Source organism: Macrobrachium rosenbergii, chromosome 12 (genome assembly GCF_040412425.1).
Source record: "Macrobrachium rosenbergii isolate ZJJX-2024 chromosome 12, ASM4041242v1, whole genome shotgun sequence".
In the NCBI taxonomy this organism is placed as follows: domain Eukaryota; kingdom Metazoa; phylum Arthropoda; class Malacostraca; order Decapoda; family Palaemonidae; genus Macrobrachium; species Macrobrachium rosenbergii.
The window spans coordinates 110249353-110271852 of record NC_089752.1 but is presented as its reverse complement, the minus strand read 5'-3'; the positions used below and the strand labels follow the sequence as shown (position 1 = coordinate 110271852).

Here is a 22500-nt window from a genome sequence, read left to right as displayed (position 1 = left end):
CGAAAACTATTTCAATATTGATGTGCAAATTTCATTAATAAAAAACAAAATTTTTTAAGATAAATAATTAGGAATTTTTTTATGATAAGCAACAGTTTCTTTCATAGGCGCATGGTGCAACTTGAATAAAAATCTAATAACAAATTGAGTTTGTGATAAGTCCTATTATAAGTTTATTCTGACTTGCTCAGCTGAATACCTGTATCTAATATATATTCGAAAACTGATATAGTCAGTAAGTAAAAGTTACTTGCAATATGTGTCAATTACGTCAATAAATACACAGAAATATGTCAGTAGTCATACTTTGAATAATTTTATCAATGTACAAGAACTATTGAAAAGTCGAACGTTAACCACTCTAATTACTTTAATAAATATATAAATAAGCAAAAACTACTCTAACAGAGACACTAAAACTACCAATACAGGCTACTTAACTACACATACAAATATGCAAAAATAAGCCAGTTCAACAAGTACAAGCAAACTCCTTGAGTGTAGGCAGGCGGAATAATTTTGATATAAAAAAAAAAGAATTATACTTTGATTCTAAGCATTTGCTTATAAGCATGTCCGCCTGGCTGGCCTTGGAGTAGGAATGCAGGTTGCTCTTTGAAGGGAGTGGCAAAATTAACTTCAGTTTCAATCCTGGTTCATGTGAATTTCAGTGACCTCTCTCCTCAGTTACTGGATTTATTTATATTATGTTTTTTCCTGAAAGATTTTCAGTCTCCTAACTCACGTGTTTACTTAACGCTTTTTCTGAAGTGCCTGTTAATTAAATTTTGTTTATCATCTGTAGGTAGAAGTTAGCTGTACATCAGTTAGGTACGAAGTAAAGTTACAATTGGAGACTCCAACACCAGAGTAATTCATTCAGTCATGGAATCAGCTAACCTCAATTGAATCAGAACTGTTCATTTTCTTCCAAAAAGATTTTTCTTTGATTTTTTAAAAAGAAGTATTTATCTCCTTATTTCATTCCCTTGTCACCTTTGCAAATCTCATGCCCTTTCCGTTCCATTTTCCGAAACCGTTTTTCCCTTTCTTGCCGTCGATAGTGAACGTGCTCATTTTCAACTTTTGTTTCATTTCTGTTCTTTGTATTGCTTCCGGTCTTTCTTCTTCTTCTTCTTCTTCTTCTTCTTCTTCTTCTTCTTCTTCTTCTTCTTCTTCTTCTTCTTCTTCTTTTGTATTGTATGATACTTCGTTGTCAAGAAATGTTTTACGCTATCTAATCTGTCTCTTGCCTTATTCCGGTTAGACAGTTATTATTCCTTTGTGGGCCATCTTATTCTTATCTTCCCACGATTATCCCAGCGGCTTGTTCAGGAGGTCGAGCAGAGTATTAATGAGAATTCACATCGAGTGTGGCTACATCCTCGACAAGGTCTTGCAATCACAGGGTTTTCGACGTCGACTCACAGTTATGAGGAATGACCTTAGCCCTTCATTTAGTGGACACAATCTCGTGATTTTCCTTTTTCCCTTTTTTTTTATTTTGAATGTTTAATCGTTTTTCCAAGGTATTATTATTGCACGATAGAGATAAATTATTATTATTATTATTTTTACTTTACCTTAGCTCAGTCCAAAGAGAAAGAATTTGTTTATGACCTTTCGTAATTATATAAAAGCAGCAGGGACATGTTCATCGACAATTTTTAAAGGCGTGGATAGAACAGAATAAAATTGAAAAAATTTCTTTTATGAGTTCATGCAAGAAAAACGGAAATTGACGAAATGAGAAGGTTTGAAAGGTGTAACAGGAGAAAACCTCAAAGCAGTTGCACAATGAATCAATTGTTAGGGGAGGGTGGAAAGTTAGATGTAAGAAAGAGAATATGGCCGGCGGTACAGTAAAAGGGAACAATTGATCGAAAAGTCACTATCTGTCACTAGACAAATAATACGATACGAGACAGTTTAAATCATTCGCATCGACAATTTTCTATCGTCATGACCAATACATAAAATATAAAAAAAATTTCTTTTATGTGTTCTAAGAAAACACAAAATCCACGAAATCAAACGAGATTCTCATTTGGAAGCGGAGACAACGGCTAACATTCAGTGGAGTCATGACAAGCGGAAAGTTGACCTCTTGACGTGTCAAAGGCCTTAATGGCACAGGTATAACACATTAAGCAGTCACCGTTAGTGCTGGGTATAAAATTCCATGAAGTTGTCTAAATCCTCTCCCAAGTGGCGGATTTTCTGGTAAACAGTTATTATTATTATTATTATTATTATTATTATTATTATTATTATTATTATTATTATTATTATTATTATTATTATTATTCAGTAGATGAAACATATTCATATGGAAGAAGCCCACCACAGGGGCCATTGACTTGAAATTCAAGCCTCCAAAGAATATGGCGTTCATTAGGAAGAAGTAAGAGGAAGTAAAGGGAAATACAGAAAGAAGAGATATCACTTCTTAATAAGAAAAAAATAAATAATAAATAGATAAACAGATAAAAATGTACCAAAATGCAGGAAGAATAGTATTAGGGTAGTAATGCATTGCATTTTCCCTTGAGCTTTTAAAGTTCCAGTTAGACTGGTTTTGTGAAAGAAACTACTTGTTTATACCCTTGAACACTATTGTTATATATTCCACTGTTGCAGTGATGATAAGAAAATCATTTATAATTATGAGGTTAGGTATGAGGAAGTTGGATGTGTTAAAGGTAACTGGGTATTCCGAGTTCATGAGTTGCTGTATGTAAGGGATTGTATGATATTGAATGTATGCATAAATGAATATGCAGACGAAAATTTGTCTCTCTCTCTCTCTCTCTCTCTCTCTCTCTCTCTCTCTCTCTCTCTCTCTCTCTCATCTCATACATACTATACATACATACATACATACATACATACATACATACATACATACATACATACATATATATATATATATATATATATATATATATATATATATATATATATATATATATATATATATATATATATATATATATATATATATATATATATATATTTACATATATACACACACACACATATATATATATATATATATATATATATATATATATATATATATATATATACCCTGTATGTGTGTGTGCTAGTATATATCTTTATCTACCTTATCAATAAAATCACTTTAGCTTTATAAGGGCATTCACAAAATCATTATCAATTCAGTGATTCTTAAACATCATAATGGTCAATAACAGCTTCAATATTGACCATGTCAAGGGGAGCCAAAGAAGGCCAAACAAAATATAAGTCAACAAACAAGGGAGTAACGGAGTTGCTGGACTTGGTTAGCTTTACATAACGGTTAGGATTTTAAGATGCGATGTCTTTAAAGCTGGTGATGTAAAGGATTAACCAGAGAGAAAAACTATTTAATGAACAAGAGGCGGAAATTGCTAACTGATATTAGGTTGAACATTAATGATCCTTTATCTAATATTTTAAATTATTTTCGCGTTTCATGATATGAATATATCTTTGCAGGATTTAGCTTATGATATCTTTAAAGCTGACGATATAAAGTATTAACCAGAGAAGAAAGCTATTCAATGAACAAGAGGTGGAAATTGCTCACTGTTAATGTGTTGAATTTTAATGGTCCCTTATCTAATATTCCAAACTATTTCCGAGTTTCATGATATGATTATATTTTAGCAGGATTAACTTGCGATAGCTTTAAAGCTGACGATATAAAGTAATAACTAGAGAGAAAAACTATTTAATGAACACGAGGTCGAAATTGCTCATTGTTAATGTGTTGAACATTAATGATCCCTTATCTGATATTCCAAACAATTTTCGCATTTCATGATATGATTATATTTTAGCAGGATTACATTCGAAGACTATAAGCCTTTTGTTTCTTGCCTGATAAGTGATAAACGAATATCTAACATTCCAAACTATTTTCGCATTTCATGATATGATTATATTTTAGCAGGATTACATTCGAAGACTATAAGCCTTTTGTTTCTTGCCTGATAAATGATAAACGAATTTCGACTCTGGGGTTAAACATACAGTTGAAGAAGGAACAAGCTGTTAATTTATATTTTCAGTTACATTGCTATGGGCGGTGACATACTGAAACTTGAATCAATAATATTGCTACTGACAAAAAAGTGATAATGGAAATTTTTTATACATCGTAACTGATGTGTAACTGGTATGAAATATCTAAAATTACAGCAGGAACCGTTCAGTGCAAATAATAAATTGTTTTAGGGGCCTGAAATTAAAAAGTTTCTCACGTAAATACACATTTTCAGTTCACTGGTGAAATAACTTGCATTTGCGGTCTACTGTTTTCCGACATTTTTATGAGCTTGTGAAATGATTTAACATAGAAATTTCTTTTATTTGCACTGTGAGAGCTAATTACTAGAGAATATTTTTTTATTCAGCGAACAATGACTGACTATAACTTTAAAATAATGCATAAGCAGTTGTTTATTATTTGACCTTAAAACAAAAAACGTTTACTATATTTTTTCTTTAATTTTTTGCTTCTTTGTATAGGACCCATTTCGGGTATTAAATTTTGTCTTGAGACGTATGAACAAACTGATAATGTAAGATTATTGAAACATTATGAACCCTTATTATGAACCATTATCATGAACCCTTGAACCTATGATTAATTCATCTGACAAATAAAAAAAAACTATCGTTTAAGGAAATTTTATTTATTCACGCTTTTCCCCATTCCTCGAGATATCGGGAAATATACCAATGAACATCACATACCCTACGAGAACATTAATCCATGACGGCGTTATTCGCAAACAGCAGTTGCTCATCTTAATGTAAAGAGAGAGAGAGAGAGAGAGAGAGAGAGAGAGAGAGAGAGAGAGAGAGAGAGAGAGGGAGTGTATTATTCGCAGCTCCAACGGCCCTTTTTTCATCCCCTTCTTGGTGAATCTTAGTAAGCGCTCCGGTCACGTTCGGTGAGTTGGCTCAGCTGTCGGTTCTTGCAATCCTCCGCTAACTTCCTGGGTCTGGTTGGTCTGGTTATTCCATTTTTTTTTTCTCTCTCCTTTTCTTGATTGCTTAGCAGTATTTTCTTATTTGCATTTATCGTTTCGAATGACGTAAAGTGATGGGAGCATTCTTCGTAGTTTTAAATGGGAGAGAATTGCGGCTGTATGATTATGCGTTGGAGACTAAATACAGGAATTTGATTTCATGCTAATTTGGCTCGACTGCAGTTTTTAAGAGTATTAGAATTCCTTGCTTTCTTTGTCAAAGGAAAGCGCAAGCAGTGCGGTCGCAGATTACAACGGGTATATTGGTCTTGCTTTGTGCTTTGTCTTTGAACTTTATATATGTGCATTATCCATACATGATTTATCTTGTATCTTAAAATCATTAAAAGACGGGATTTTCGTCCAAATGCAAAAAAATAAAAAAAAAATATCGTTCTTGTAATTATCCGACGTCTGATTATGACATAATACTATTCTCCCTGCTTTTTAATACATTTTTATCTGTTTATTAATTTATTCATTTATTTTTTTCTTTTTAATAAGTGGTATCTCTTCTTTCTGTATTTCCCTTTACCTCCTCTTACTTCTTCCTAATGAACACCTTAATATTCTTTGCAAGTTTGAATTTCAAGTCAGTGGCCTATGCGGGTTTGTTCCATATGAATAGGTTTCATCTTTTGGATAATAATAATAATAATAATAATAATAATAATAATAATAATAATAATAATAATAATAATAATAATAATAATAATAATAATAATAAACAACCCAAACAATCCCGCTGTAATCAATAATCTGATCCGATTATGCGTTTCACTTCTGGATGATTTACCCAGCCACCAATTAGTGCAAATGACAGAGAGAAAAAAAAACGAATTTGAGGAAGGGCCTTTCGGGTTCCTACCTACAGGATGCTACGTCGTCATGGCAACGGAGCAGAGTCAAGGAGTCGGTGATGGTATCTTTGACCTCGGAGGTCAGGTAGACGTGCCCACACTATTTCAGGAAGCGGATTGTACAGAAGACGTGTGCAGGATGGAGATGCGTGAATATCATCGGATGAAACCCAAGAATTGTTGTATTCTTGGTGAAATTGTGTGCGGAATGGGTCAATGAATGTTGGCTTGTGAGGTTTGCTTGTTCGTTAAGCAAGCAGAAGTGTTAACCCGAAATCCATCTGTACGTTTAGCTTTTGTAATGCGCTTGAACAGGATATTGCTAAGCTTCTTTGAGTTTTAGATAGGCACTTGGTTGTCAAAAACTACTTCGCATGAAATGCTGTACTCAGAACTGTCACGTATGATAAATCCATATTATTATTATTATTATTATTATTATTATTATTATTATTATTATTATTATTATTATTATTATTATTATTCTCAAGATGAAACCTATTCATATGCAACAAGCCCACAGGGGCCATTGACTTGAAATTTGAGCTTCCAAAGAATATAGTGTTCATCAGGAAGAAGTTAGATGAAGTAAAGGAATAATCAAAGAAAAATCGAATAATGGGTTGTTTTATCTAGCAACTGAGAATGCAGAGAATTTCCGTGTCCGAGGGAGATATCGCCCCATGGCAGTTGTCCAGTGGTATCCCTTATCGGGACAGTTTTAACATACACGTTCTCCAGAGGCTACCAATCGTCCAGGTACTTGGATTCCCAGGTATTCCCTCTATCACTCTCGCGCCTGGAAGATGAAGAAGAAGAGAAAGGCCGAACACGGAAGCTTTCTTGGTGTCGTGTCTTACAGCTATGATAACTATGATAATATTTAGGCTTAAGGCCAAGCTCTGGGACCTATCAGGCCATTCAGCGCTGAAAGGGAAATTGACAGTAAGAAGGTTTGAAAGGTGTAGCAGGAGGGAAACCTCGCAGCTGCACTAAGAAACAAGGAGGTACAGTAAAAGGGATGAAAGAGGTTGCAGCCAGGGGCCGAAAGAACTCTGCAAAGACCCTTAAGTAAGGTGCACTGGCGGCACTACCCCACCTAGGGGGGTCGTGTCTCATATAAACTGCAGTTCAGACGCGATTTCAGAATACCTGCCTTTTGAAGCGCTCAGCTTAATGCAGAATCTTTGTTTATTGGGAGAACCCGATAACTCGTGATTGTGGACAAATGGAATTGAGAGAAAGTCAGAATATTAAAGGAGGGAAAGTGAAAACGGTCGTAAAATAGTAATGATAATGCTGAAAACTTTCTTTGGCAGTAAAAATCGTCGAATACCGGACATTTTTTTTCTCTTTGCAGATATCAGTATACTTTTATATTGTTCAAAGAGAAAACACTGCTCTTGGATTTTGTTAGAGCTTCTTGTTTAGGACGTAACCGTCACGATTGCTTTTATTATTCTAAAATAGAACTCCAATCTTCTTCTTCTTTTAACGTGCTTTTTCCCATTTTCGTATGGGGTAAGCACGACTCCAATAAATGGAATAAATTTACGCATCCAACGTCCTTATTCGTCTTGCTTTGTACTATTACCCTTGAAATCTAGCGAACTCATCACGCAGGCAATTTGGGTGAATAGTTTTACTCACCTGTAATAAATGAGGTTCGTGTCCTTGATATATTATCTCCTGGAATTATTCGACGAATTTAACCTAAAGCATTCATCGTACGTTATACCCTCTCGTTGCTTTGTAATATATTTTATGGGTATATATATATATATATATATATATATATATATATATATAAATATATATATATATTCATAAATATATATATATATATATATATATGTACATTTTATATATATATATATAGTATATATATATATATATATATATATATATATTATATATAGGTATATTTATATATATATATATATATATATATATATGTTCACACATATATATATGTACATATAAATATCTATATATATTCATAAATAGATATGACTGGAAGTGAAACTGGACATTTTAATATCTTTTCAGTATAGTGCATTACAGGAAAAACTACTTCATCATAATTATAATGAGGTATTTGGTCTTGTAATGTGCTACACTCGAAAGATAATAAGATGTTCAGTTTCATTTTCAATCACAAACACACACACACACACACACACACACACATATATATATATATATATATATATATATATATATATATATATATATATATATATGTGTGTATAAGTATATATATATGTATGTATGTATCTCCTTCCTGCCAATTTACCATATGTCCTAACCCTTCCACTGCCATTCCCTCCCTACCTCTCTGCCTCCCTCCCACCGAAAAAAAAAGGGGCCCAGAAACGTCCGAAAATTTTCACTATCTGAGATTCTCAGCGGCTGAATTTCCAATGCACAGTTATGGCACGTCAGATTCGGTCTCAGTGACGATGTCTCTCTCCCATTCTCTCTGACCGTTAAAAGCATCGTTGATTATAGACCTCGCGACGGTTTTATCAATCTTCCCGGATCGCGATGCGTGTCTCTTGGAAAGCGTCGTTTGATGACTCCTCCCTCCTAAGGAAACCCCCCCTTCCCCTCTCCTCCCCGCCCCCGCATACACACAGCTTCTCCTAAATCCTCTTTTCCTCCTTCTCGTCTTATGCCTTCTCCTGCTCACACCCTAATATGGATATGCGTTTTCTCTTCTCGTTTTCCAGCTTGTCTTATCCGCCTCTTCCAGCTCCTCTTCTCTTCTTCTTCTTCTTCTTCTTCTTCTTCTTCTTCTTCTCTTCTTAGTTTTCCTCCTCCTCCCCCTTCTGTTCTCTGCTTCCTGGCTCTCTTCGCCTCCCTCCCTTCTTATCTGTCTCCTCGCCCTCTATCATTAGTAGCTCATTTGCTTCTTATTCTCCTAATTATTCTCTTTCTAATCTTCACACGCGTCCTCCTCACCCTCATCATCATCATTATCTTTATCGCTGTGTCATCTACAACTCTATCATCAGTTAAGATCTTCCATTTTTTGCACTTCTCCCATTCACCTCGAGATCATAGGTAACGAAGTAATGTTCCCCGGTATGATTCTTCGTTTCCTCTTGCTAAGGTCTAAATCAGCTAAGCAGTTATTCGATTTTAAATAGAGCTTTATCTTGAAACGCCTGTGGGACCAGAACACGATCTTACGAAAGGAATGATTATTCAAAAGTCAAAAGAGCAAATGTACAATGCGAAGACTTTCAAAAGAGCAAACGTATTTTATAAAGACTTTGGAGATATTCAGATGATCCTGCGCATTCAATCTCGCGCATCTTGCCGTGAGGTTATGGGACGTAATTGTACTTCTCGGGCTTATGAAGATAGCTTTAATTTTCAGCTTGTTTCTAATGACGACTGTGCGTGTGCTTGAGTTTGCCTTTGTGAGGGATTATTTTGATAATTAGAGATAGTCCACTAGGAAAAGGGAGTTGAGTTGTGGGAAGGATTCCAGTATCTGTTCCAATATCCTTTCCAGACAAAAAGGCAGAATTTGAATTTATATTATGCAAAACTTGAATTTTGTATAATACATAAAGAAACAGGTAACTGGATGAAATTAAGACTCATGAACAACGATATAAATCGATTAGAATTTGAATGCATTTGTAAAGAAAAAAAGGAAAAATATGTACAAGAATTTTATCGAATATGCGAACACAGACAAGCATGTGGAACATTTGTTAATGACGAATGAATGAATGAATGATGTAAGAAGGCATAATCATATAGGTCAAAGTGTCAAATGTAAATATGTGCTAAAAAACTATATGAAAAACTAATAGGCCTTACTGCAATTAAAAATGTCCTTGTTTATCACATTCATCTGACCAAACGGAAAAACTACATAAAAGCTACAGCTTTTTTTTTTGTTTATAGAAACATTCACAACCTGGCTGTTTTTGTCATCCATCATGTTTTCGAAGAAGGAATACCGTGGGTATTACTTGACTGGTCATGAACCTATCAAATCTATCTACCCATTTCCTTCAATTTGGAAAAGTTGAATGTACGCTTTTGTGATTATTTTAACGCTGAATTTAGGTATGCTGGCCTAGAATACGTGGCATTCATGCAATCGATTCCGTATCTTCACTTTAAAAGGGACATTTATAAGAAATCTTGATATGTTAGTTGAATATCTATTGGAATTGGGATATAGAATTTAGACCAAAGGCCAAGCGCTGGGACCTATGAGGTCATTCAGCGCTGAAACAGAAATTGACAGTAAGAGGGTTTGACAGGAGTGACGGGAGGAAAACCCCCAGTTGCACTGTAGAACGATCGTTGGAGAGGTTGGAAAGTCAGGTGGAGGAAAGCGAGTATATGAACGGAGGTACAGTCAAAGGAACGAAAGAGGGTGCAGCTAAGGGACGAAGGGACTCTGCAAAGAACCTTAAGTAATGCCTACAGTGCACCACGTGAGGTGCACTGACGGCCCTACCCCACTGCTGGGGTTGAATATACATTATCGACATGAGAAATATCGTCACGAATAATATCTTGGTTAAGATTTAAAATTTTGTGTTTCTTGGAATTAGACGCTCACCCTCGGTAGCAATGTCCCCCAAATTGGATGACGTGCTCGATCGCCTGCAAATTCCAAAAGCTTGTCAATATCCTTTACGACCGTCTGGGACAGCATTCAATTATCCATGGGAAAATTTCAGGCGATTAGCATTCTTTCCGCGATCGTGAGCAGGAGCCACATCCTGACGAAGGAAGGACGTCGTCCGGTGCATCCTACGAGCTGCGAAGGACAAGGCCGGTCAAGTGCCGTCGTTAGGGCGGCCGCATATTGCCAGCACTGACCTCGTAAACCACCTTCGCACTTTTGCTCTTCCTAGGCGGAGGTCGTATCGAGATTGAATAGAACAGAATTAAGTAGAATAAAATAGAATATAGATTTTAGGCCAAAGGCCAAGCTCTTGGACCTATGAGGTCATTCAGCGCCGAAAAGTAAATTGACGGTAAAAAGGTTCGAAAGTTGTAACAGGAGGAAAACCTCGCAGTTGCACTATGATCAATTGTTAGGAGGGGGTGGAAAGTAAGATGGAAGAAAGAACATAAAAGGAAGTACAGTTAAAGGAATGAAAGGGGTTGCAGCTAGGGGCCGAAGGGACGCTGCAAAGAACTTTTAAGTAATGCCTACAGTGCACCGCATGAGGTGCAATGACGGCACTACCCTCCTACTGGGATATCGAGACTGAAACTTATTTTTTGAGAGCGATACACTGCTGTTCATTTCCTTTCGATTCATCGTTTCATTCCGAAGGGCTCCTCGATGAAGGGACGTTGAACCCCACTTCGTCATCATCTGGAATCACAGTAATGCACGGCTTCCAGTATGTGACTGTCATTGCCGATTCTGAGACAGGAAAGTATTACATGTAATTTGCTGAAAGTAACTATCAGATTACCCTCGATATTTATTTCTGTCCCGATGAGGCAGCATTTCTCCCCTTTAGTTACCTGCGTGAAGGCTATTCTTTGTTCAGTATCAGCAGAGCGACAGGTTCCGAAGCCTTTGATTTTAGTTCCACTGAAGCAGAGGATTAGTGAGAAATTGAGGTCTGACGTCTGATAATCATAAAGAACCCTGCATTTAGATCCCAGATGTCGTGGGTAAATGCTGCCAGACATTTTCACTCCGTTTGTGTCCTCGCCTTCTTCGTCATTACAGAGAATTATGTCTCTTCAGTCAACTGCTAAGCGTTAAAGTATTCTTAAAAGCCTACACGAGACAGCGGTGCCTCCCTAATGCTGCAGTCCTCTTTGTCAGCGGCTCCAACTTGTTTACAATTTTGTGATTGTTCAAAAACCACACACGGCTCAACGTCACCAGCGACTCGATCGATCATCGTTATCATATCGTTCTATCTCTGATTTATTAACCCCCGTCGTCCGGAGATAACCGCATCCACGTAACAGACACGGAGGAAATCGCTTGTTTGTTTGTGTTCAGTCTCGATGCGTTTGCTGTATCGTCAGTCCCGTGTCTTCTTGTCTCGAGAACTGTTATTTTCGTCATGGGAAATTGCCTTTCTTTTGGTTTATGTGATGATGGCGATGATGATAAGGGTCTTGTCATTAGTGTTGTTGTTTCTGCTGCTGCTGAACTGAACCGAACAGAATATAGAATTTAGGCCAAAGGCCAAGCAAGGGTCCTATGAGGTCATTCATTGCTGAAACTAAAATTAACAGTAAAAGGGTTGAAAGGTGTAACAGGAGGAAAACCTCACAGCTGCACTATGAATCAATTGTTAGGAGAGGATGGGAAGTAAGATGGAAGAAAGAGAATATGAATGTAGGCACAATGAAAGGAACGAAAGGGATTGCAGCTAGGGGCCGAATGCACGCTGCAAAGAACCTTAAGTAAAGTCTACAGTGCACCCCGTGAGGTGCACTGACGGCACTACCACCCTACGGGGTTCTGCTGCTGTTGTAGCTGTTATTGCTGTTGTTATTGCTGTTTCTACACGTTTTATGATGCGGTTCGAAATCTTGAAAGCTACGAGATGACGCGATGATTATTCACCCTACCTTTGAAGTCGTCATTCACGTGGAAAGGAATTCCATTCACGTCCCACGCTCATCTTCGCCTTCGAGACTCGAAGGATTAACCAGGAGGGTTATCAGGTTCAGGACTCGAAGGGTTCATCAGGTTTACCTTGAAACCTTGCACATCCTCTTTACCTCTGACTGACATCTTTTTTTTTATGGAAAGATAAAAGCTACACCAAGCGTTGGAGAAGCTGAAAGCTTTATATCCTTTGCTGGGACCAGAAGAAAAATTAATATTTCACCATTGTCAGGGTCAGGTAAAAGGTAAATGTTTTTGACCTTTCTATGGGTCAGGAAAAGCCAAGTCGTGTGTCTGTTTTTTTTTTTTTAATATCTTGATGAGCATCTATCTAATGCTGATGTCCTTCACTTCACCAGGTATCTGGTTTCAGTAAGGACAAGGGATTCTCTCTCCCTCTCTCTACCCTTACACGAAAAGACACAGGCACATACATACATACGTAAGCGCATATATATATATATATACATATACATCACGTATATACATATATATATATATATGTATATATACTGTATATATATACATAATATATTTGTGTGCGCGCGCGCGTGCGTGTGTATATGTTTGCTTGTACAAATCTGTGTATAATTTTCACATGCCATGTCTCAGTAAACATAGAGCGAGCATACCGGAAATAAATAAAAACATTTTTCAGGAATAAAACCTAAGTAATAGTTCTTTGAAGAGTCAGGTGAAATATTTATGTTGAAGCTGTTATGGTGGTAAAACGTTTGATATCCAATAAAAAATAAATTTTGAAGTAATAAAAACTATTAAGAGACGTTATCGGAGAAGGGGCTGGAGGTGCAAGTGAAGAAGAGCAAGCCCACCCCTCCCCTCCCCCTCGCCCCGAAAAGAAACTAAAAACTTCATGACTTATCCTTAGCATTTAACTTGTTTAAATGTTTCTGTACGATGTTTATGTGGTGTAAGCCTAATGTGTATGATAAGGCAAAAGCTAAAATAAAAATAGAGTGAAACAAACTTGTTTGCGACCTTCTTTTGTACAGGTAAATTATTTTGGCTTGTTGGCGTTGCAGTGAATAAAAATATCCGAATCGAATAAATACTTTTGTAGAATAAAACAAATACAAACTTTAAAACGTATATGCAATTCGTGTCTGAATAAAATTTATACGAATTTTAATGTGTTCAAAGTAGCAATAAAACATATTTGCAAAAGTGTATCTTTGTAAATGCAAAATGTAGTAAGACACCCTTGAAGCAGATTCTTAAACTTACATTTTCAAGTGTTTGTTGATTAGGTTTATAAAATTTAGGTCGCCAAGCAAGCACTGGGACGCTTTCATGCATTCAGGTCTAAAGACAAGAGAGGGAGTTCGAGTGGATACTTGACAGCAAGACTGAAGAAAGGATTTGGGAAAGGAGGTATTGCAAAGGGCTAAAAATTGGATGCTTTCAAAGGCCGAAGGGACACTGCAAACACCTTTTAGTAATACCTACAGTCACCATGTAGGTATTAACCCCCTACGTGGCAAGTGATTGTTGGCAATGGAATGGAATGGAAGATAGAATTTAGGCCAAAGGCCAAGCGCTGGGACTTATGCGGTCACTCAGCGCTGAAAGGGAAATTTAGAGTAAAAAGGTTAGAAAGGTGCAGCAGGAGGAAAACCTCGCAGTTGCACCATGAAACAATTGATAGGAGTGTGTGGAAAGAAAGCTATAAGAAAGAATATGAATGGAGGTACAGCAAAAGGAATGAGAGAGGTTGCAGCTAAGGACCAAAGAGTCGCTGCAAAGAAACTTAAGTAATGCGTACTGTACACGTCACGGTGTCCACTGACTGCACCAACCCCCTACGGGGAAGCGATAGCTAGGCCGACGTCAACAATCCATCAACATGCGTCTTTGTCTACACCTGCCGGGAACTTCAAATAAGCTGGGACATGCCATCGAACAGTATCTCCCGGCCCTCCGTAACGCTTAATAAGAATTAACGTTCCGTCACGGACTGGCGCCACGCAAACGCGCGTAATTCCCGCAGCAATGCAAACAAGGTCTTGTTGGACAAGTGTGACCATCGCCACTTCATCAAACATTCCCCACTCGTCCACTTACGGGATTCTTCTCCGAACGTTACAGTGTGTGACCTACATCGAATGGCAGGCGGAGTAAAACCTTATTCTTAGTTCTGGTCTTTTGCTTTCAACGTTAGGCAGTGGTGATTGTCACGGTCTTTTGATGGATAATGCCACTGTCAGCATATGTTATCGCTGTATCGGTATTCGATAATGCAGTAACGAACGTCGTAGTTCTTTGGAATGGAAATCTGTCTTTCAACTGTCACATGTTGATTGACACTCGGGAACAAGCACTATTACCACTACTGTCATTACTAGAACTACTACAACTGCCGCTACTACTTTTAAAGGATGTTATTGACAGTCGTATTGTTACTAGAAAGCCAGTAAAAATTCCTCAAGCAGCTTTAATAATGATGAAATGAAAATTACCGTTGAAGTCCAGCAGATAAACTACGTCCTCTTATATACATAGCCCTGAACAGAATCCTATATTGGAATGGAATGGAATATACAGTTTTGGCCCAAGGCCAAACGCTGGGGCCAAAGGTCATTCAGCGCTAAAAAGGAAATCGACAGTAGGAAGGTTTTAAAGGTGCAACAAGAGGAAAACCTCGCAGTTACACCATGAAACAATTGTCAAGAGAAGGTGGAAAGTAAGGTGGAAGAAAATATGAACAGAGGTACAGTAAAAGGAATGAAAGGGGTTGCAGCTAGGGGCCGAAGGGACGCAACAAAGAACCTTATGGCCTGTCCATACTAGCGATCATGCCCGTCGGGCACTTCCAGCTGTTTATATTTTCTCTAGCTTCCGAAGCAGTGTTACCAGACAATCGCATCGTTATGGCTCCATACTCGGTCGGTGACAGTGATCGGTCAGTAGTACAGTATCAAGGGAAGAGGGTAGTCTCACCATGGTTTGCTCACTTATTTACTGTCAACTACTCCGTTCGTGGCCGCCACTCACCTTCCCACCTTATATAGTGGAACGGGTTATGGGAACAGTGTTTGCCCGTTGGGCAGTGCCCACTAGTGTGGACAGGGCTTTAAGCAATGCCAAAGTGCACCCCATGAAGTCACTGATGGTACTACCCCCAAAAACCCCTACGGGGCAGGATCCTATATTGCCTGTTTGTAGCTACTAAATCATATATTGATCACCCTTCGGGATTTTAACTACAGGGATGACTTCAATTAAAACAGATTTGAAACAAACCAGTTTGCCTCTTCAAAGACCAAACTACCTCCACAACCTGGTTGCCCACTTCCATCAGTTTCCCGTTAGATCCTAATATACTTTGGTCAGAAATCTTTGCTCCAGTATAACATTTTTAAATTTCTTTTTTCGACCTAAACTATCAGGTTTCATGGATTACCTAATTCAGTACCATTTCGAGGAAGGATCACTTTTACTTGGATTCAGTGAAAAGTCTACCCCATCCAATTTACCTTATCATTGAAACTATGATTGTACCCAATAAAGCTAATCACACAACATTTCCAATGCAGAACTACTACTTTCGAGTTTGTTATTATTAAAATATCTGCATTTTAAGCCATCTTGCTAATTGCATTTTCCAAAACCGATACTTTATACCACCTTGCCAAGCCTTTTCGTTTACCATAATCTTAATGAAATTAAATACTGTAAATCAATCCGTATTTGGTTTCTTTATGGATAGCAGGGTTTCAAGTTAGATTTTAGCTAACTTTCTAAAGTTAAACATTCTCTTAATTTTCTAATCCTATGGGAACTTAATAAGTTTAGAATTTTTAGAATTAGTGTCGTCAATATAGACATTTCTGGTTTCTTTACGAAGAGCAGTTTTTAAGTTATCTAAAATCTAACCTCCTAAAGTAACCTCCTAAAGTAAATTTATTAAGCTGATTAAGGTTTTCACTGGTTTAATTAGATTTTAAGTTAGAAATTAGAACTTTTATTCACATTACCAGTTTTACATTGAGGATTAATCTGACTTCATAAAGTAAATTTATTAAGCTGATTACGGTTTTCACTGGTTTATTTAGATTTAAGTTAGAAATTAGAACTTTTATTCTCATTACCACAACAGTTTTACATTGTGAGGATTTATCCAAAACCAAAATCGCCAATCCTCCTACGGGTTAGTAACTGAACGTCACTACTGATAAACCTACACTTGTGGTACAGAGTATTAGTACACCATTCACCATTAGTGATTTTTAGAGAAACTGGATTCGTAACATGCATTTTTATTAGTTACACAGTTGCAGTCAAAATTCCCATTCAAATAAAACTACCCAATCCTTAGAAAGCGTTACACATATAAAGTAGGAACTGAAATTATAACAGCTTACAGAGAGTTCGTGCTAACGTTAAGATCTAGGCGATCAAGAAAGTGGGTAAAACATTTAGGCTGGTCTCGGCTCAGAACAGTTCAACTTTATCGAGGATTAGAAACCAGTAACCCAGGGCTACAGTCACATGCAGGAGCTTCCATTCTGGTCACTTCACAAGTTGCCATATTTGCTTATTTAAATGTGGCTTGTTTAATATAGGTTGTTGGTATCATAGGTTGTTGCTATCCAGACAAACCTGCAACGAGAAAAAAAAGATTAGCATGATCCTTAAAAACAACTTCAGCGCTTCACCCTAAAAATATAAACTTCTGCAAAATAATTACAGAAAAGTTAAAATACTGAATAAATTCTCTCAGCTGTTCACCATTTAATGATATAGTTTCAAAATTAAAGACAGAAAATAACTAACAATCTTAAAATTTTAAGTTACACATCACCCGTAAACTTATCTTTGCATCGCAAGCTTTGATTGATATTACACATCTCCCGTGAACCTATCTTTGAACTGAAAGCTTGATATGTAACAAGGCACTTTAAAACAAATACTAACTGCCAGTTTGCATACTTTAAACAGAAGATTACTGTAAGCTTAACAGTTACTAAAGTCGACTTTCTTGTGGAAGAAAGAATCCACTTAACACTAAGTTTTCTGTAAACAAAAACAATTAAATGCAAGCCTCCTCTTGACGTACGGTAGAAAAAAATCTACCGTACGCCAGAGAGAATTCTCCCCCCTTCAGGGGCACCGCCCTGAAGGGGGGAGGTTTAGCTTGCATTTAATTTAGTTAATAAAATACCAAAAGAGGAAAGTTTCTTACCGTGTGATTCTGATCAAGAAAATAGTTACCTACGGAGTCTTCAGAAAACAGGTTTCCTTTCACAGATGTCACTGGAATTCACAGCAATCCCAGATGTCACAGCAATGCACAGCAATCTGAAAAATAAAAGAAAATCAGAAATGTTGGCGAAGCTATAATGTTTGAGGATAGTTACGTCCCGAAACTACTCAAAATGAAACACTTAAAATAAAAAACCAAAGATACTGTATATACAAAAACAGTGTGCAAAATAAGCAATTAAAATCAACTGAACCCTCTGTCCATAAGTATAAGAATTTTACCTATTACGAACTGAAGAACAAAATAATCAACGAAAGCAAGAAACACGATTTCCACTCCCTCGGAATAAATAAAAAAAAATCACCCTTATCAGAACTGAAATACCCTCCGCGATTTTAACTGCAAATGAAAAACAACAGTCATGTTACTAGAACGAAAGGTTCAGGTCCAACATTTAAGGATAACGCCAGCCGGAACGGACAGCCTTACAGGAACCCTTTTCAGGCGAATAAGCGAACGGTAGATGGGGTTAGCGTGTAAAGTATGGTTACTCCTGAATAAATTGGAATAGAATGTTACGTAACGATGGTATATGTTACGATTGTGATTCGTTCATCTCAAAATATGGAATATGTCAAATTTCCCAATACCTCAGAAACATACGCTTGAAAGGCAACGTGTCAGCTTACGGCGAATAATTCCTGATTTACTTTAATAAAAGGATAAAATAACCATTCCCTCACAAGGGAAATAACCACGAAACCCGCATCAAACAAGAAGAAAGATAAATGGCTGAGAGCGAACATGATTTTTTGAATTTCAAGGTATGTTTCTGTTATTTAGATAGGTGGGAGTGCTACTCACTGGCACTCTGTTGTAAATTTTCCAAGTGTCACTTTTGAATTTCAAGGTTCGCATAGCTGTTTTACCTAATGCTTTTTTCTCATATTCCCCATTTTTTTAAGTATTGATATGACAAGGTTTTCGAATCCAAGGATAATTTTTTAAGCTTTCAAATCGGTTTTGTTGCTTTCCACTTGGTTCTGATTATTGTCTGATGATCGGTGTATTGCATTCTTGCCATGTACTGTACCGTAATCTAAAATCTCTCTCTCTCTCTCTCTCTCTCTCTCTCTCTCTCTCTCTCTCATTTGGCGTCCCCTTCCGGCGACTGGTTAACTGTTAAAAGAGGGTCAATGACCAAATCAACTTACTTGTCCTGCGGGGCAGTACCCACTGTACGGTAAGGGCAACTGAACCCCCACACGCCTATTTTACCCATGTCCTTACAGCGTCATCCCGTTCTTTAAGCACTGACCGCAGCTGTAAGGTGGTTCTTCATGTTTCAGATCCGGAATGCCCGTTTGCCTCATATTTCAATATATTAGATTTTCAGCTATATCTCCGCACTGGTTTTGATTCCACTTTGAAATGTTTTAAATAATGATTTCCAAATCAGGGTCAAATTATTTTTCAGCTTTCTTATAAATTATATTTTTTTTATGCGCCCTTATTTTTTCTGCTTCCAAAATCTTTTCCTTCCAGATTCCAGTGATTCTATATTTTGTCTGCTCCCAAATCTTTTAATTCCAGGTTCTAATGCCTCTATATTTTTTCTGCTGCCAAAATCTTTTCTTTTCAGGCCCAACGAGTGCTTCTTTATCTTTTCTGCTTCCAAAATCCTTTAATTCTAAGTTCCAAATAATTAGTCTCTACTCCCATCAGATATCACCGGTCAGTTGAACTATCACATCTTGGAAAATATTTTCCTATAACCTGTTTAGCGTTTGCCACCTGCATCCTGTTTATCAATTCTCTCTCCTCGCGATAATCCCTCCCAGTTCCGCTACTTCCCTAAGGATAGATCTCGAGTTCATGTGTCCTCCAGGTAACCTAGATCCGCTGCTTCCCCAAGGGATCTATCTCGAGTTTATCTATCCACTCCCTTCGACGTGATCCCTCCTCGAAGTAGCTGAGTTCCGCTACTTCCCCTGAGGACAGATCTGGAGTTTGTCTATCGACCCCTTTTTGAATAAGACCCTCGGAGTAACCTAGTTCCGCTACTTCCCCGAGGACACACCTGACGTTTACCTGGTTCGGGTTGGCCGGTTCTTGAGAATTTAAACGAAGGGCCAAGTCGAGCCCCGTGGTGCCAGAGGACAGTACTGGAACGGTTAAAGAACCAGTGGGTTGGTCATTAAGGTGATAGGTTCCCAACTACTTCTAGTTTCTTCCTCAATGAAAGGTTAGACGATACTTGAATTGAATATCACCAATAAATGGACAAATTTATAAGTGATTATTAATGAATAAAGATCCAGGTGAATAAAACAACTCGTAGGCAAGTGGGCAAAAGCTAAATGAAACTTTTGGCATTGAGTGGATATTCAGGAAAAAGATAACAAATTTATGGGCTTCATCTAAGATTATTTTACCCTAGGAGAAATCACTTTAACATCAGCCTCTCTGTAACTACAACCTCTTAGGCCTCGACCCGAAACCAGGATTTTGGTTAGAAATTCAAATATTGTCTCAGTCTCACACGACTTGGTCGGCTGTTTCCCGTAACAATAGAGCCTCTAACGGCAACTTAACAGTCGTAGTCAGTTCTGAATCGGGGTAATCCTTCAGACCATTTGTTCATGTTCTGGTTGAGAGATTGGAAAAGGAATGGTGACTGATGTAATCAGGATGTTCATTTTAAAACACGTCTGTGTGAAGCATTGGAGAGTCAGGTTTTATATATATTTTATATATATATATATATATATATATATATATATATATATTATATATTATATATATATATATATATATATATATATATATATATATATATATATATATATATATATATATATATATATAATGGAACCCTCAGGTAGAAGGCCTATTCGATTCCCAATCAAGCTCGGAATCTTGAGTAATTTTCTGTTAAATTCCAGTGCCACAATGTTGGCCCCAGCCATGAATAATCTATTTTGTAGTTAGTGAATTGTTGTGAACCTCGTTATTGGTGAATAAGACTGGCTAAAGACTGAAGCTAACTCTCTCTCTCTCTTTCTCTCTTTTCTCTCTCTCTCTCTCTCTCTCTCTTTTATATATATATATATATATATATATATATATATATATATATATATATATATATATATATATATATATATATATATATATATATATATATACATATGTGTATATATATATATATATATATATATATATATATATATATATATATATATATATATATATATATATATATATATAGAGAGAGAGAGAGAGAGAGAGAGAGAGAGAGAGAGAGAGAGAGAGAGAGAGAGAGTCGTGGCATATTTATACACTTGCGCCTACGGGTTCAAAAGCCCACACAAAAAAAAATAAAATTCAGCATTACATTAAAACTGACGTAAACAATGAACTGATTAAATGAGGTCGATCTTCCTCCTCAGTCACAAACAGGTCAACTCATTTTCTCCGGTAATTCTCAGCTAGAAAGCGCCGGGTTCTTTTTGGCCACCTCGGGAGAGAGAAATCTCGAAATTGACTGGTTAGCCCGCCACCATTAATTAGCGCCACAGTGAAAAAGGTCACTGACGTTGACAATCTCGAGAATTGACTTCTAACTTGAACGTTGTTTTCTGTACCTTTTACCTTTTGCCTAAAACTGTTGTCTGGAGAAATTCCTGGTTCCTGGTTTCATTTCCTTCAGCCAACTTGTGGAAGACGAAACCACTTGTTAGTCTTTAACATGGTATTTGACAACGCAGTCTGTCTCTGACAGCTAGAATTTGGCTGATTATAGGCTTTTTCAATTTGCTGTTGAATCATGTTAACCAGCAAGGAAAATACGACTTTCAAGTTATCAGGGCATTGCAAAATGATATAAATATCTTTTTTTATTTACCAATACTTTCTTTTTCCTATTCATTTCATTCGAAAATGCTCAGCAAATGTTTGTAAACTAACTGTTCGGAGTTTTAATGGATGGAAAATCAGAAAATCTTACGCTAATTTGCTCGAAAATTTCTTGTTATTTTTCAAAATACATTGTTGTGATTTTTTTCCCACATTCACTTCTCTAATAGTCTTATATTTTTCCGCAAGTCCAGGCATTTTCTTTTTTTTTTTTTTACCACTTTCATCTCCACACCTGTCAGCCCTACCGATACGCCATCAACGTCATCATGATGATGATTCTCATCACCACCATCATTATCTAAATCTCAATCATCATTGCCAATCACGTTTCCAGCGGAACCTTCCTCTACAGAGATACCGCAATTGAGGACCGTAATAGTCTTGGGCTCGTTCGTAACATCTAATATGCTATACTTCCCCAGAATCCTTATCATTATTTTCCTCTTTTATCTCCTGCGCATTTTTAGTTTTTGTCAAAGAAAACTATTGTGCCGGCTTTGTCTGTCCTTCCGCGCTTTTTCTGTCCACACTTTTCCTGTCCGCCCTCAGATCTTAGAAACTACTGAGGCTAGAGGGCTGCAAATTGTTATGTTGATCATCCACCCCCGAGTCATCAAACATACCAAATTGCAGTCCTCTAGCCTCAGTAGTTTTTATCTTATTTAAGGTTAAAGTTAGCCATAATCGTGCTTCTGGCAACGATATAGGCCAGGACACCACCGGGCCGTGGTTAACGTTTCATGGGCCGCGGCTCATACAGCATTGCACCGAGACCACCGAAAGATAGATCTATTTTCGGTGGCCTTGATTATAACGCTGTAG

The 22500-nt window shown here is 37.1% G+C and overlaps 1 protein-coding gene and 1 long non-coding RNA gene across 2 annotated transcripts in view; one reads left to right on the top strand and one right to left on the bottom strand.

Annotated features, from left to right (window-relative positions):
* LOC136843862 (leucine-rich repeat and fibronectin type-III domain-containing protein 3-like) overlaps positions 1-22500 on the top strand; it is a 101224-nt gene that overhangs the window by 62501 nt on the left and 16223 nt on the right.
* On the bottom strand, positions 16795-18192 carry LOC136844283 (uncharacterized). The gene is made up of 3 exons (XR_010854807.1): positions 18039-18192; positions 17737-17852; positions 16795-17153 (listed from the first exon to the last, which is right to left on the bottom strand). It is a non-coding gene; the product is annotated as an uncharacterized lncRNA (long non-coding RNA).